This window comes from Sciurus carolinensis, chromosome 10 (assembly GCF_902686445.1).
Source record: "Sciurus carolinensis chromosome 10, mSciCar1.2, whole genome shotgun sequence".
Classification (NCBI taxonomy): Eukaryota; Metazoa; Chordata; class Mammalia; order Rodentia; family Sciuridae; genus Sciurus; species Sciurus carolinensis.
Window position 1 is genome coordinate 124,679,931 of NC_062222.1, and position 14,171 is coordinate 124,694,101.

At 37.5% G+C, this 14,171-nt stretch overlaps 1 protein-coding gene across 3 annotated transcripts in view; it reads left to right on the forward strand.

Moving 5' to 3' along the window:
• The window catches only part of Kcnip4 (potassium voltage-gated channel interacting protein 4), a 1,093,862-nt gene that overhangs the window by 481,697 nt on the left and 597,994 nt on the right, over positions 1-14,171 (forward strand). The window lies entirely within an intron of this gene.

A 14,171-nucleotide genomic window follows, 5' to 3' on the forward strand; every position in this document is an offset into this window, starting at 1 on the left:
AATTTCTTTTTTAAGTTGTAATTTACACATTTTTATGTATCTATTTAGGCATATAATTATTTAAAATTTTTTTTAGTTGTTGATGGACCTTTATTTTATTCATTTATTTGTATGTGGTGCTGAGAATTTAACCCAGTGCCTCACACATGCTAAACAAGTGCTCTACCACTGGGTCATAATCCCAGCCCTATTTAAGCATATACTTCTATAGTTTTTGTTAAATTTATGGCTTTCTGACCACTATAGCAATTCAATTTGAGAACAAATTTAAAATACCCCCAAAGACCCCTCAGTTCCCTCTGTAGTCCCTGTTCCCAAGCCTTGCTTTCGGCAAACTCTAAACTCAGTCCTTTCTCTATGCCTTTGGCTTTTCTGGACATCTCATATATGTGGAATCACATCAAATCTTTTTGCCTCTTTTTATTTTACTTGTCACTAGGATTTTGAGGTTAGTCCACATTCTAGCATCTGTTAGGACTTTGTTTCCTTCTTATTGTTGAATAATATTCCTGCACAATGTATTTAATATGTGTAAGTGTACAATACAACAGAGCAAGCAAAATATTTGAAACTCTGAAGTTTCTTTTTTTGTTATTTGTAAAAGTAATTTGTATCACAAAAACTTCTGGAAGAGTTAGTATAGTTTATTGATACATACGTTGTGTGTGTGTTAAAGACTTACGGACACGTGTGTATATGCATATATATATATGAACTGTGAATATTCAAAAGATATTTCTAAAGTTTATTATTCATGTATGTATTTGACACATTTTTTTGTTTCAAAAATGAAGTGTAGAAAGGTAAGGGAAAGTTAGAGTTTAATGTTTTATGGACTCATATCAAGGGAAAAAAGACTATAGTTTTGTCATAGATGGTTTTGGTTATCCTCCAATAAGTCAAAATATTTAACAAAAAGTGCATAATTGCTACTTGATTACTTGAGGAAACTAGCTATTTATTAATCCCATGACAATGAATTTAAATTTATATTAGAGAAGGGCAACATTTTATGCCTATTCATTTTATTTCATTAATGATTTAAAAAGGATCAGGGTAAGATAAAGAAAAGGCTACACCTGACCAGAGTCCTCCAAAGGTCAAGCAAAAATAGATTGCTGTGGATTATTCTATTTCTTTCCTTTCTCCCGGGGGTTCATGCTTCTCTTCTCCAATATGGCTTCCCCCAGTTTTTTATTTTGAATCTTTTTCATCTCAGCACTGAACAAACTTCATCTCCTTGATATTTTACAGAAAGAACTTTGTTGTGAAGGACAGAGAATTTATGAAGAGAGATTGAAAAATGGCAAGAAATTAAAATAGCCCGTGCACATTTGGGGACAGGATCTGTTCCACAAGGCTCTTATACCTCCCAACATGTGGCACCATGCACACTTACCTGAAGGCATGGACACTGATTTTATGAGAGAAACAGAATATTCCATGATCTTCTAAATTTCCCTTTTCTGATGCTTGAATTTACCTGTCAACTCTCTTGGCTTTCAAAAATTTAGGTAAAAATTTTGTAGGAGTGTGTCAAAATAAGGGTACAGAAAGATAAGAAGCTTCCTAGATTATTTTTAATAAATATATGTTAGAATAAATAGTCCAACACAGAGATAATGTACTTTTAATGGCACAGAATATAAATGTGCTTAATGAATGTCCCTTACCTGACTTCTGTCCAGTCTTGGAAAAGCAGGGAACTAATAGGTTAAAAAGATATAAGTTGTATGGTTCAAACATAGGATATCATATACACAAAAAGCAAAGGCTAGCAGCACGGTTTTCTCTCTCTGTGTTTTAGTGAAAACATACCATCTCTTATATAGAGAAAAAAATCCTGTGAAATTTTTACATCAGGTTTAACTATGTGATGTGGACCATGGAGAACAGAGACAGCAGGAGGTGCAGAAAGAGTGATTTGTAGGTAACAGCAGTGGGAACATGTTAAAAACAAAGCACTGAATAGTTCTCTTTTCTGAGTTCGCATTAGTTCCTTATGTGCTTTGTCATTAAACGAATGCCCATAAGTCACCTTCTTAGCACTGGGCATGGTGTTACCTATGCAAAACATGAGCCATAGGAACCAACATTCTGTAACTATAGCAAAATGAAACTTTAGAAGTTGCATCTCAGATAAGTGAACTCATACCTGTAATAAAAGTAAGAATAAAACAAACTGAAAAGACAGTTTGATAGTTGAATTGGAAAAAAACAATCTCCAGATACACAGTGCAATGCATACCTTGATTATGCTCATATTTTGATGCATTTATTTTTAGTGGAATTGGGGTTCTTCACAGTTGGGTACCAAGTGCCCATCTGCTTCATGAGGCCACATAAAACCACCTTTACCAATGGAGAGGAGTGAGGCTGTAGCGTTGTCAGAGGTCTGAGCCAGCTTCCAAACAATGTAAAGGCTACATCTGAAATCCCTTTGCTTATTCTTTTTGAGGCTGGAATGATCCCTGGGCAAATGCAGAAGGAAAATCAAAGTTCTTGCTCCTTTATAATCACCCATCCATCTCTGCCCAAATCTAACAGCTGCATGCAGTATAATCTTTGCATGTATTGAGAATTATTTGGAGGATTTAGTCTAATAATTTTCTCCTAAATCCTGTGTACCTGTTCTCTTCCTTGGATTGGTCATAACAGTTACATTGCAGGGAGCAAAGCTGAATAGAATCAAAACAAAATCTCAATCTTTTCTTTCCTCTCCCTGCTTCTCCTCTTACCTTCTCAAAAACAATAAATGATAATAAATAACAATAACTAATCATGTTTCAACCCTTATAGGTGCTAGAAATTAAGTTGATTACTATACCTACATCATTTATCTGTTTTAAAATGCATATTATTTTATGAGATATAATAGAAATTACTATTAAGCTCAGCCTCTGACCTCCTCAACCAAAATCATCATCCTCTTCATTGTCACCATTGCCATTGTCATCATCATCATTATCACCAAATCAGGAATAGCTCTTAGAAACTGCCTAGGAAGCTATTCTTGGAGTGGAAGATAATGATACCCTGGATCGTTATTTCTTTAAATGTATTTCACATTCCACATACCATGCTTGGAGCTAGGGCTGGAAATGTGATCACCAGGAAGACTATTTCTGTCTCTTATAGTGTGGAAAATAGAAAACTAATATGGCAGAATGGAAATTGCGGCAGAAGGTTGCCTGAGCCTGGTGCACACGCGCTCCAGGAACAGTTCATTATGGTTTGAGGGCAGGCGACCCCTCCCCAGCGCACGGCCCACAGCCTGGCTGTTCCCTTGTAGTGACTGCAGGAAGTGCATGCCACTTGCTCCCTTGCTGACCTGTTGTCTGGGTTTCTTGCTTCTTAACTCCATACCTGAATAATCTTATCACAACTTTACAAAATGATACTTATTTTTCCTGCTTTTTTGGCTAAAAACTTTCTGTGACTATTTTAATGTTTCTGCATGATCAGGGTCTTTTGAGCAAAGAACAGTGGCACTTGGGTTAAAGGATAGTTGACTAGTAACTCAAGGTGAAGAACTCCAGAGAGATATAAACTCTTATCCCTCCCCTAGGGACATTTTCTTACATCTCGGAATAAAAAATCCTCTTCCTCTCCTCCCCAAAGATGACATTTTACTTTGCAGAGAAAAGTCCCTTTTTCCCTCTCCAGAGGGACATAAGAAAAAGACATCCTATACAAGTTCCAAGTTTTATAATTCTAGGGTTCCTTTCCTAAGTATGTAGAGCACATATGGCTTTTTCTGCATCACCAATAGGATGTTTATGCCTGAGAAACCATTTGTGCACGATGTAGATGCTCTGTAAGTAAGTAAGCAGTCTAAACCATGATCCAGAAGTCTTGGGTTCCTTCCCATTTCCTCTCTATGGCTGGCTGGCTGGCTGGATGGATGGATGGATGGATGGGTATATTGACATCACACTCTTCAAAATTTTCAGTTTCACAGCTATCCAGATAAAGAAACTCAGACCAGAAACATTCATTTTTCTTTTTACTATTTTATTCTATTTTTATCTAAAGTGATTCCTTTGCTCTGCTATTCCTTGAGTTTCTAAAAGGAGGTCCAAAATGCATGGATCATTATAAAGTACTGGTTCTTGCCTCCATTTTCTCTTTAAATACTCAAGTCCATTCAGCTGGCACAATATCTAATTTAGGTCACTGTGAGAAACTGATTTCTAGGAAGGAGGGGCAATCGCAGAAGTTTGTGCCTTGACCCAGTGTCTCCAACTCTGATGAGCCAGATCTCATATAAAAGTGGAACTTAGTGTCTCAACTACCCTGATACCATGAAGAATGTGGGAATACCTCCCTTTCTTCGCCCACAGTGGGGGTATGTCAGAGAACTGCTTCATGACCTCAGCTGGAGCATGGCCTCTCAGCCGTAGGTTATAAGAGGTGGGCCAGTGTGACCTCCCAGCCAGATCCAGCTCTGATCCAGTCTCAGGAGATCATGAGCTTTCTCTGTCCCCATTTCAAACCACCACACAGGAGAAGGTCTTGTGAATGTTACCATTTTTAACTAACCTATTCCTTAATATCCCCAATGAGGGAGCTCATGCATTTGAAATCCTTCAAAGATACCTTCACATGGAGTTTGTCTTTCCTGCTTTCTTTTACCTTCCCACAATTCCTTTTGAAACCTTGGCTGTGCCCCTCCCCACCCAACCCATCACACATGTACACACACACACACACACACACACACACCTCAAGAAACTAAATATACCTGTGTGTGATAGAAATGCAGCCCTTCAATCTCTCTCTGACCTGTACCTTGCAAGTTCTTCCTTTATGTTCAGGCAGGATATTGAACCTGGCTTCCATGTGTTTTGCCTTTGCTGGCTCCATGGGGTGTGTGGGAGTGAGGACCCTGATCTCTTGATGCAGGAATAATGATGGGTGCTACAGTTCTAGTTTAGACTTAAGAGTGGGAGCTGCTACAAGTTTCCTTATGAATCACTGAAGACAAACACTCTTGTCTGCAGAAAATATGATTTCTTACCTTTTTCCCCAGAAGGCAATGCAATTTCACACAAGGAAAGCAGCTTCCTCTTATTAGCATGACTTTGACCTTCCTCATTTCAAACTAATAACCCTGGCATCACTATTTAGGGAGTGTGAATTCTGTCTTCCGTCTGAGTATTGAAAAAGTGGAATTCTTCCCATATAAATTCTTTCCAAATATGAGTGACATATTTTCCCCTGATAGATTAAGAAAAAGGACTCTACTACAAATCACTGTCAATGAACTTATATAGTCTGTAGAATTCCTCCCTTGCTTCTGCACTTGAAGTCAGTTCTCTTAAGAAATATGCTTGTGTGCAAGCTTGTATTTTTAAATGTGAGGAGCTTTAAATGTGTTTAATTCATAGTGCACTTCATTCATTTTCTGTTTGCTCCTGTCTTCAATCCATTTTCTTTGGAATGTTAAATGATGGTTAACTACGAAGAAGACCAAAATAGACAAAGTAATTGCCACTTGTTCCTTTGTCTCTTGGTGACTTGCTGTGCTATAAATGTATTTAATCTGGACCAAACTGGGGAGGTAAAACCTAATTTAATAGCTATCAATCACAGGCAGCAGACCTGCCAGAGGAGAAAATAAAAAGGTATTTCTATTACTCAGCCTTCTCTTAGGAAAAACAAAGTGAAACATTAGACACCATATCTTAACAAGAAGCCTCCTAATCCTTCTACCAAGTTATACATAATTTGAGACTCTTTTTGTATTCCATTTCCACTATGTCACCACCCTTATATTAAAAGTGTGTGACTGACAAGTTAGCTAAAATATTTAATAAGAATTAAATACATTGGGCTTCATTAGAAGGAAATGGAGCCACTTGATATGAAATTCAAATGCTAATTAAATGAAGTCTCCCTGTGAGGAGTTAAGCAGCTGCTTTTCTTAGCCCCAGAATAATACACATGACTTGCCTCCCAGCCTTCTCACGGAGAGACTCTCCGACTGTGTTTTCTGTGAAATCCTTCCAGAATCTTCTCATTTGACTGTGATGAAAGTACCTAAGGCATCAGAGTGCAATGGTGTACCAACCTGTGTGATTTCTCTGATGTTACCATCCTTCATCCTTCTCTCCCATCATTGACTCTTCTCCAGCCTTGCTGGCTTGTGGGTTTTCCTCTTCAGCACCAGAACAGCTGGTGTTTCCATGCAGGGCAAATGTATATGTGTGGTGTGTGTGTGTGTGTGTGTGTGTGCGCGCGTGTGAGAGATAAGGACACTTAACATGATAGCTATCCTCTGAGATCATTTAAGTATCCAGCATTGTTGACTCTAGGTACCATGTTGGACAGCAGATCTCTAGAACTTATTCATCTTGTTTCAGCTCTGAAACTTTGCCTATTTACTGATAAATTCCAATTTTCCCTCTTGCTCAGTCCTTGGCAGCCACCATTACCCTCTGATTTTAAGTTGGCTACCCTAGGTTTCCCATTTAAGTGGAATTATGCAATATTTGTCTTTCTGTGACTGACTGAATTTAGCATAATATTTTCAAGCCTCTTCCATGTAGTAAATTGCATATGTTCCCCCCTTTTGAAGACTGAATAATATTCCATTGTTAGCATATACCCTGTTTTCTTTAGCCATTCATCTGTTGATAAACATGTAGGTTATTTTTATTTCTTGGCTATTGTGAATAGTTGTATCTTTTACAGTCAGAAAATGAAAGTGCTACTGTGTCTTCAAGATCCTGATTTCAAACTTTTGAATAAATGCCTGAAAGTGGGATTGCTGGATTATATGGTTCTAGTTTTAATTTTCTGAGAAAACTGCATACTGGTTTCCACAGCAACTGCATCATTTTGCATTCACAACCACAGTGTGCAAAACTTCCAGCTTCTTCACATCCTCACCAATCCTTGCTGTCTTTTGCATTTTATTTATTTATTTGTCTTTACTAGTCATCTGGTAGGGTTGAGGTCATATGTCACTGTGATTTTGATTTGCATTTCCTTGATCATTAGTGATAGCAAACATTTTTCTTATCTCTATTGGCCTATGAATTTATGTTTCCTTTTCCTAAACACTTTTTTTCTAAGATATGCTCGCATCTCCCTTGCCTTCTTTGATTGTCACTCTTACACTGAGACTGTCCTGACCACTCTATCTAAATTTGCAATCCAACCACCTGCAGCACTTCCTGCCCCACTTTCCTGATTTTCTTATAGAACTAAATCTAGCATATTCTGTATTTTACTTATGCAATTTGTTTATAGTTGGATTTCCCCTGCTAGAATGTAGAGGCAAGAGTTATTTGTTTTACTATTGTATCCAGTGACCTATACCAAGCAGGCACATGATAAATATTTGCTGAATGAACAAATAGATGACCATGAAAGTGATCTGTTCTGCAGAAGCTGCAAGCAATTTCAAAATGAAATTGAGCATAGTAGAGTTGGTATAAAGGTTACTTAGGGTAGAGAACAACAACCCTGTGAGAAACATATTGAACTACCACAGACTATATTAAACTACTCTAGATACTTTACTTAAATTCTAACTTCTCCTAGCTATTGAACATGTTGAATCTTGTTGGGCACTGAAATAGAGAACAGGGTAAAGAAGGCAAAGATTCACTTATTCATTATTTTTGCCTTCTAAGAGAACTAGGTAGTGTGCATGGTTCTGGGGATAGAATGCTGAACAGGATCTAGTCTCTATCCTGACTGAATTCCTAGTGCACTGGGGAAGCAAAAAATAAAACAGTTCATTACAATCTACTTTTCTCAACAGTATGAGTGCTGTATTAGCAAAGTTCTGGGAAAGAAAAGAAGGGTCAATAAGTTGACCTGCCTGTGGGGATTTGAGAACGCTTCACAAAGGGAGTTAAATTTTATCTGGATTTTTGTTCACGGCACTTTCAATTGCAATTAATAGAAAATTCAACTCAATTAGGCTTCAGCAATTAAAGGAATTTATTGGCTCACTTAACTAAAAGCACTCAGAGGCAGCACAGACAGGTGTTAGGGTTAGGGACCATGGCTCCCAGGCTCTCTGTCACCTCTTCCCTGTGGCAGCTTCATCTCAAGCTGGCTTCTCTTATAGTTTGGAAATGACTATATAAGTACCACTTTTCAAACCTACTTACCCTCCTGTCGTACCATCTGCATCAAGAGCGAGTGTCTCCCCAACAACTGAATAAAATATATGAATAAAAATATATAATTTGACTGACTGGGTCACCTAAGGCTTTAAAGAGTCATTGTGCCCAGGAAATAAAGGTTCATGCTTTAAAGAGTCATTGTGCCCAGGAAATGCCAGGAGCTAACTTTCCTCTGTCTGGGTTGCTCACCTATTCCTGCACCTGCCTCTGAAGCAAGGGGGAGAGAACTCTGATCTCTGGTTTAGAGGAGCAGTGAAGTCCCACCTCTGTTGTCACTCGTATTCAACCACCAAGCAGATAAACAGGGGAGAAAGGGGCAGAGATGCTGCTTGAGGACTAACTGCAACATGTCTTCCAATCAAAAAGGTGGAATAAGAATTTTTCAAGGAGATGATGTAGAAAAGTAACATTAAATGTAGAAGGAAAATGTGTGAAAAAAGCATGCAAATATAAAATGGCATGCACTAATGTGGGAAAATTTTGTTTTACAAGGGACAGATGAAGTGTTTAGAAATAGGACTCAAACTGAGGTGATAGGTAGATTGATATGGCTTCTGTTATTATGGAAAGAAATGGGGTGATTCTGAGAATAATTAAAAGCTTGGAATCTTCTTCAGTCAAATAAACGTAAAAACAATTGATTACCAGTCATCAGCAAGGTATGTCTCACATGAACAGAAGGCATGGTCCCTGTTCTCCAAAAGTTGTGGAGACAATCAAGTCAGTTAACTGAAGTACAATGACTGGCCCATCCCGAATTCTTCATTGTCTAGTCATGAGTCACAAACTCAACATAGAGGTTAGAGAAAGTTCTGTGAGAACTTGTGGATAGAGAAAAGGCTTGAAGGAAGAGGCAAGAACATAGGGAAACTTTTTGGAAGATGAACCTCTTTGAAATAAGTGGAAAGGAGCAGAGGATGTACTTCATGGAGTGAAATCAATATGTGTTTTGACGGGATATTAGATAAGAACATACAGTATGAGCCGGAAAAAAGGGGTCAGTGGCCACTGACTGTGTATGTAACAAGTAAAGATCCAAACACCACAAAACAGAGAAAAATAAATAACCAGCAAGTTTAGAGACAGCCTACAAAACAGGAGAAAATATTTGTGAGCTTTTCATTTCACAAGGGATTAAAAATACTCAAAGAATATAAGGTCTCTAATAATTCAATAGCCAGGAAAAAAGATCCTATTTAAAAACAGGCACATGATCTGTGTCGATATTTTACAAAATAAGATATAAAAATGGCCAAAAAATGTATAAAAATATTCAGCATCTCTAATCATCAGAGAAATGCAAATCAAAACCCGGAGATTGTCACCCTAGTTAGGATAGCTATTTTCCCAAAGATGAAAAAAAAAAAAATATGGTGAGGTTATGAAGAAGGAGAGCTGTCATACACCATTGCTGGGCATTTAAATTAGTATAGTCATTATGGAAAACAGTAGATAGCCTTCTCAAAACAACTAAAAATAGAACTGCCCTATGATCCAGCAACTCCACTATTGGATATATTTTGTAAGGAAAGGAAATCAGCATTTTAAAGATACTCTGCACTCCCATGTTTATTACAGCACTATTCACAACAGCCAAGATATGAAATCAACTTAAATATTTATCTGTGGATGAATAGAGAAAGAAAATGGAGTATATATACAATGGAATACCATTCCACATTAAAATCATGAAGGAATTCTGTCATTTGGGATTACATGATTGAACCTGGAGGATATTATGTTAAGTGAAATATCAGGAACAAAGATATAGTGCACATTCTCACTTACACATAGAAGCTAAAAATGTTTATCTTGTAGAGAGAATAGTGGTTCCATAGGCCGGGCTGGGTGGGTGGTAGGGCGGTGGAGAGAGGATGGTTAACAGGTGCTGGATGTAGTTGCACAGGAAGACAATTCTAATGTTCTGTAACACAATAGGTGTTCTAGTCAGCATTTTTCACTGCTGTGACCAGGAGACCTGACAAGAACCATTTTAGAGGAGGAGACATTTATTTGGGTGCTCAGGGTTTTAGAGGTCTCAGTCCATAGACATTTAGTTCCATTGCTCTGGGGCTGAGGTAAAGCTGCACATCAAGGCAAAAGGGTGTGTCAGAGGAAAGCAGCTCAGGATACCAGGAAGCAGAGACTCTCGCCACACACAAAATACATAGCCCAAAGGCACAACCCAATGACCCACCTATTCTAGCCATGTTCTATCTGCCTATAGTTACTACCTAGTCCCTATCAGGGGATTAATATGCTGATTCGTTTAAAACACTCTCAACCCAGTCATTTCACTTCGAAACTTTCTTGCATTGTCTCACGCGTGAGCTTTTGGGGCTCATCTAATATCTAAACCATAACAGTAGGTAACCCTGGTTAATGGCATTTAATTGTAAATTTCAAATTGGCTAGTGGAGAGTATTTTAAATAATGTCAACACAAACAAATGATAAATTTTTAAGGTGATGGATATAATATAAAATTATCTAATTATATAATTAATATACATGTACTGATATGTCATACTACATGCCCCTAAATATGCAATTAGTATGTGTATATTAAAATTTTAAGAATAATGCTTAAGGATAAGAAAAATTTTATATCAAAGGTGTTAGTGTTTTTAATCCGGGCTGGGGACAATGCATGCATTTCTTTTATACTCAGGTTTCTCATTTGTAAAAGAGAGTAAGAATCCTTTACTTACATGGTAGTGCACATAAGAGCTAAGAGAAATTGAGAATGCTTTGACCCAGATGTGGAAACAGTTCCTATCAAAACATGATGTTTTCTCTTCTTCCATCTCTGAGGATAATAGAAGAAGGCTCATGATTATAATGAATGAAGGTTACATTTTAACTAATCAATAGAAACAAAGTGGAAAAAGCAAAATTGGTAAGACAATCCTGACTTCTTGAACTGAAAAAGATATTTTCTTTGACCTGAGCTGTACTTTGATACCAAAGGTGTTGATCTTCATTTACTGTTAGTGACATTGTAAAGAACAATCAGGAGGAGGTGCATTGATAGATTTTCTGTTGGAACTCATCTCAGCATATCATAAGAGAACCAATCATTGGCCAAATCTTGATAAATTGCTCTCACTATCCAAAAGTTTTCTTTCCTGCTACTTCTAGTAAAACACAAGAAAATGAACGCCTCTTGACAATTACATCAAAGTTCATTTTTCACTAACATAGACTCTACCTCTTCTTCAGCCTCAAGGTATTTATATTGAAATCTCAAGGCATCTGTTATCTGAAATTTTATTCCGCCTAAAATTGAATTCCTCTTCCTAAACACCTAAAGATTTTTGTCTAAGGCAACACTGATCCCTAAAGTACTCTAGCTCAAAAGTGTAGTCTCATCTTCAAGTGAATGATCTCTGACATTTATAAGCATTATCTCTTTTATTTCTCTAGTTCCCCTCCCATTGACCTTCTTCAGGTCCCCTCTACTCTGAGAGACTAAAAGAGAGCCAGTCACCTTCCAACACTGTCTAGGTCAGCCATCCAGTTCCCCTGTGTGGTCAGAATATTATTTACAAGATGTCAACCTCACCGTGACATTCCCCATATCAGTTACCTATAGGGCATGTGACAGGACTAAAACATTAGAAAACAATCATTTTTAAATAATGTTTTCATCAGTTATTTTCCCATAAATAAGTACCACACACCCTATTATTTTAAAATAATAAAAAAATATTAGAATTCACAAAATCCCATGGGTGGAACTGAGAAGCAACTTGGCTAGGTGGTTCTGGCGCAGTTTATCCATGAGACTGTAGAGATGTGGCTGGACATCTGTTTCCTAAAGTCTTAACATTGCTGGATGGTCCACTTCCTGTGGTTCACAGGACTAGTAAAGCAGTGTGGGCTTTGGTCAGAAGCCTCAGATCTTCTCTATGTGGGCTCTCACAGGGCTGCCAACGTATCATCATAGCATATGAGCTAGCTTCTCCCAGAGTGAGTTTACAGGAGGGAAAACAGACAAGCTATATCCTTCTGATGGTCTTCAAGTTCTATGGCATCAGTTCTGCTATATTCCCTGATAGGAAAGGATTCCTAAAGCCCACTGTACATTGCAAGGAAGGGGAATTAAGACCACCTTTAGAAGGGAGGACTGTGAAATAATTTGCACATCTGTTTAAAAGCCACTATTACTTTAATTACAACTTTTAATCATACATTCCTTATAATTTTCTACAATCTTTAGCACTTTTTTTCTTTAGGTAAAATACCACCAAATTTAATGCAATGGGTCCTCTTGTCAACTTGAATGAAGTACAATAGGCATTCTACCTCCCCGGAGTTTCCAGCTTTCTGAACTGTGTAGCATCTTTACTGTACTCCTGTAGCAGCCGCCCCATCAAGTGCAATTACTGCAGACTGTGCCTATTTCCTTCTTCCCTCCCTCTCCCAGAGTGTCTTTCCATTCCGTTGGACTGTGCTATCACTCTTTCAGAGCTTGTTGCTTTCACTGGAGCCTCCGTGGCTTTACTGAAGTCTTGCCCTTAGGCCTAGCTCTACCTTTCTCAATCCTCAGCCCTAGAACAGACTCAAGCTACACCTCCGTAGAAGAGTTGAATGGTAACTGCCACATGCCCTGTGCTAGTCTGGTTACATTTTCTGTCTCTAATAGTGCAATACCACAGACTAGGTAGGTTTTAAAGAAATAAAGTTCTATTTTTGTCTCACAGTTTTGCAAGTCAGATACATCCATACATTTGTATTGTAAGTCTGATTGTATTCAGTTCAACATAATTTTAGCCAGACCTATATCTCTAATAATACCTGTCATCAAAAACACTCATTGTTTAGTGAACGTATATTACTAAACTCTTTTATTTACTCTAGTTATCCAAAGTATTATTTCAACACATAATCAATACAAAATTGTTAATAAAATATCTTCTGTTCTTTTTTGTGTACTAGGTAAAGTGCATGTATCTTTTCATGTGTTTCAATTTATATGCTAAATATGTTGTCAGGAATTCTTGACCTCTATTTAGACTTTACAAAAATTATATTCCAAAAGAGTAGATTCATAAACATTATTTCACAACTGCATCAAAGTTTTCCAAAAACTAAGTGTTCATTTGCAAATTTGTTTTAATAAAATAACATCAAAATTTAATTTCTCAGTCTCACAAACCACCTTTAAAGTGCTCAGTGGCATTATTTGACAGGGGGCTACCATATTTGACAGGGAAGCACAAAAACAAGAGGAAAGAAGCACATTTGTGATGTCACTGGTTGCGAGCTAGCCTTTACTAAAAGCAATGCTTAGAGGTTAGAAGATGAAAAGAAACATAGTTTATATCTATATATGGTCTCTACTAATGAAGAGCTGGGAGTGTAGCTCTGGTATGGAGTAATCTTGTAGAATGTGTGAGGCCTGGGTTTAAGCCCCAGGATGGCTACAAAAACAATAGAAACTCTACTAATGAAATTTTGGACCCCAGATGGCCAGGATCCACAACTTGGTTGTCACATCTAGAAGAAATATAATTCCAAGTTCAAGCATAACCTAGCAAAGTAATTTGACTTTAATACCATTTCTTGAAAAACAAATTCTAAAGGATTAATTAAATTTCATTGCATTGAAACAATTAAATTGAAACAATTGCACTTAAAATAATTACTTTTCATTGAACACAGCAAAACAACCCCCAAAGGCTCCCCAACTCCCAAACCTTCACACACAAGATCTGGCCCTAAAGTCTCTTCTCTTCCTCTCCTGCTCATACTCTCTTGGAATCCTTAGCCCATTCTCTTCTGGCTCCTCTTCCACTTTGCCTCATTTCAAAAGGTCATACTATAAATCAAACTAAATTTCATTTTTGACATCTGTCTCATCTAACATTCTTGTTGTTATCAAAACAGTCTATTCCCCAAAACCTGTGAAGGCCAACACTGAGTTTCTCTTGGAGAACAGAAAAATTAAGACCAAGGACTTGGGGAGACTCTAAATGCCATTGTTTTTTCTATTATCATATTAGTATATAATATAAATCTTATA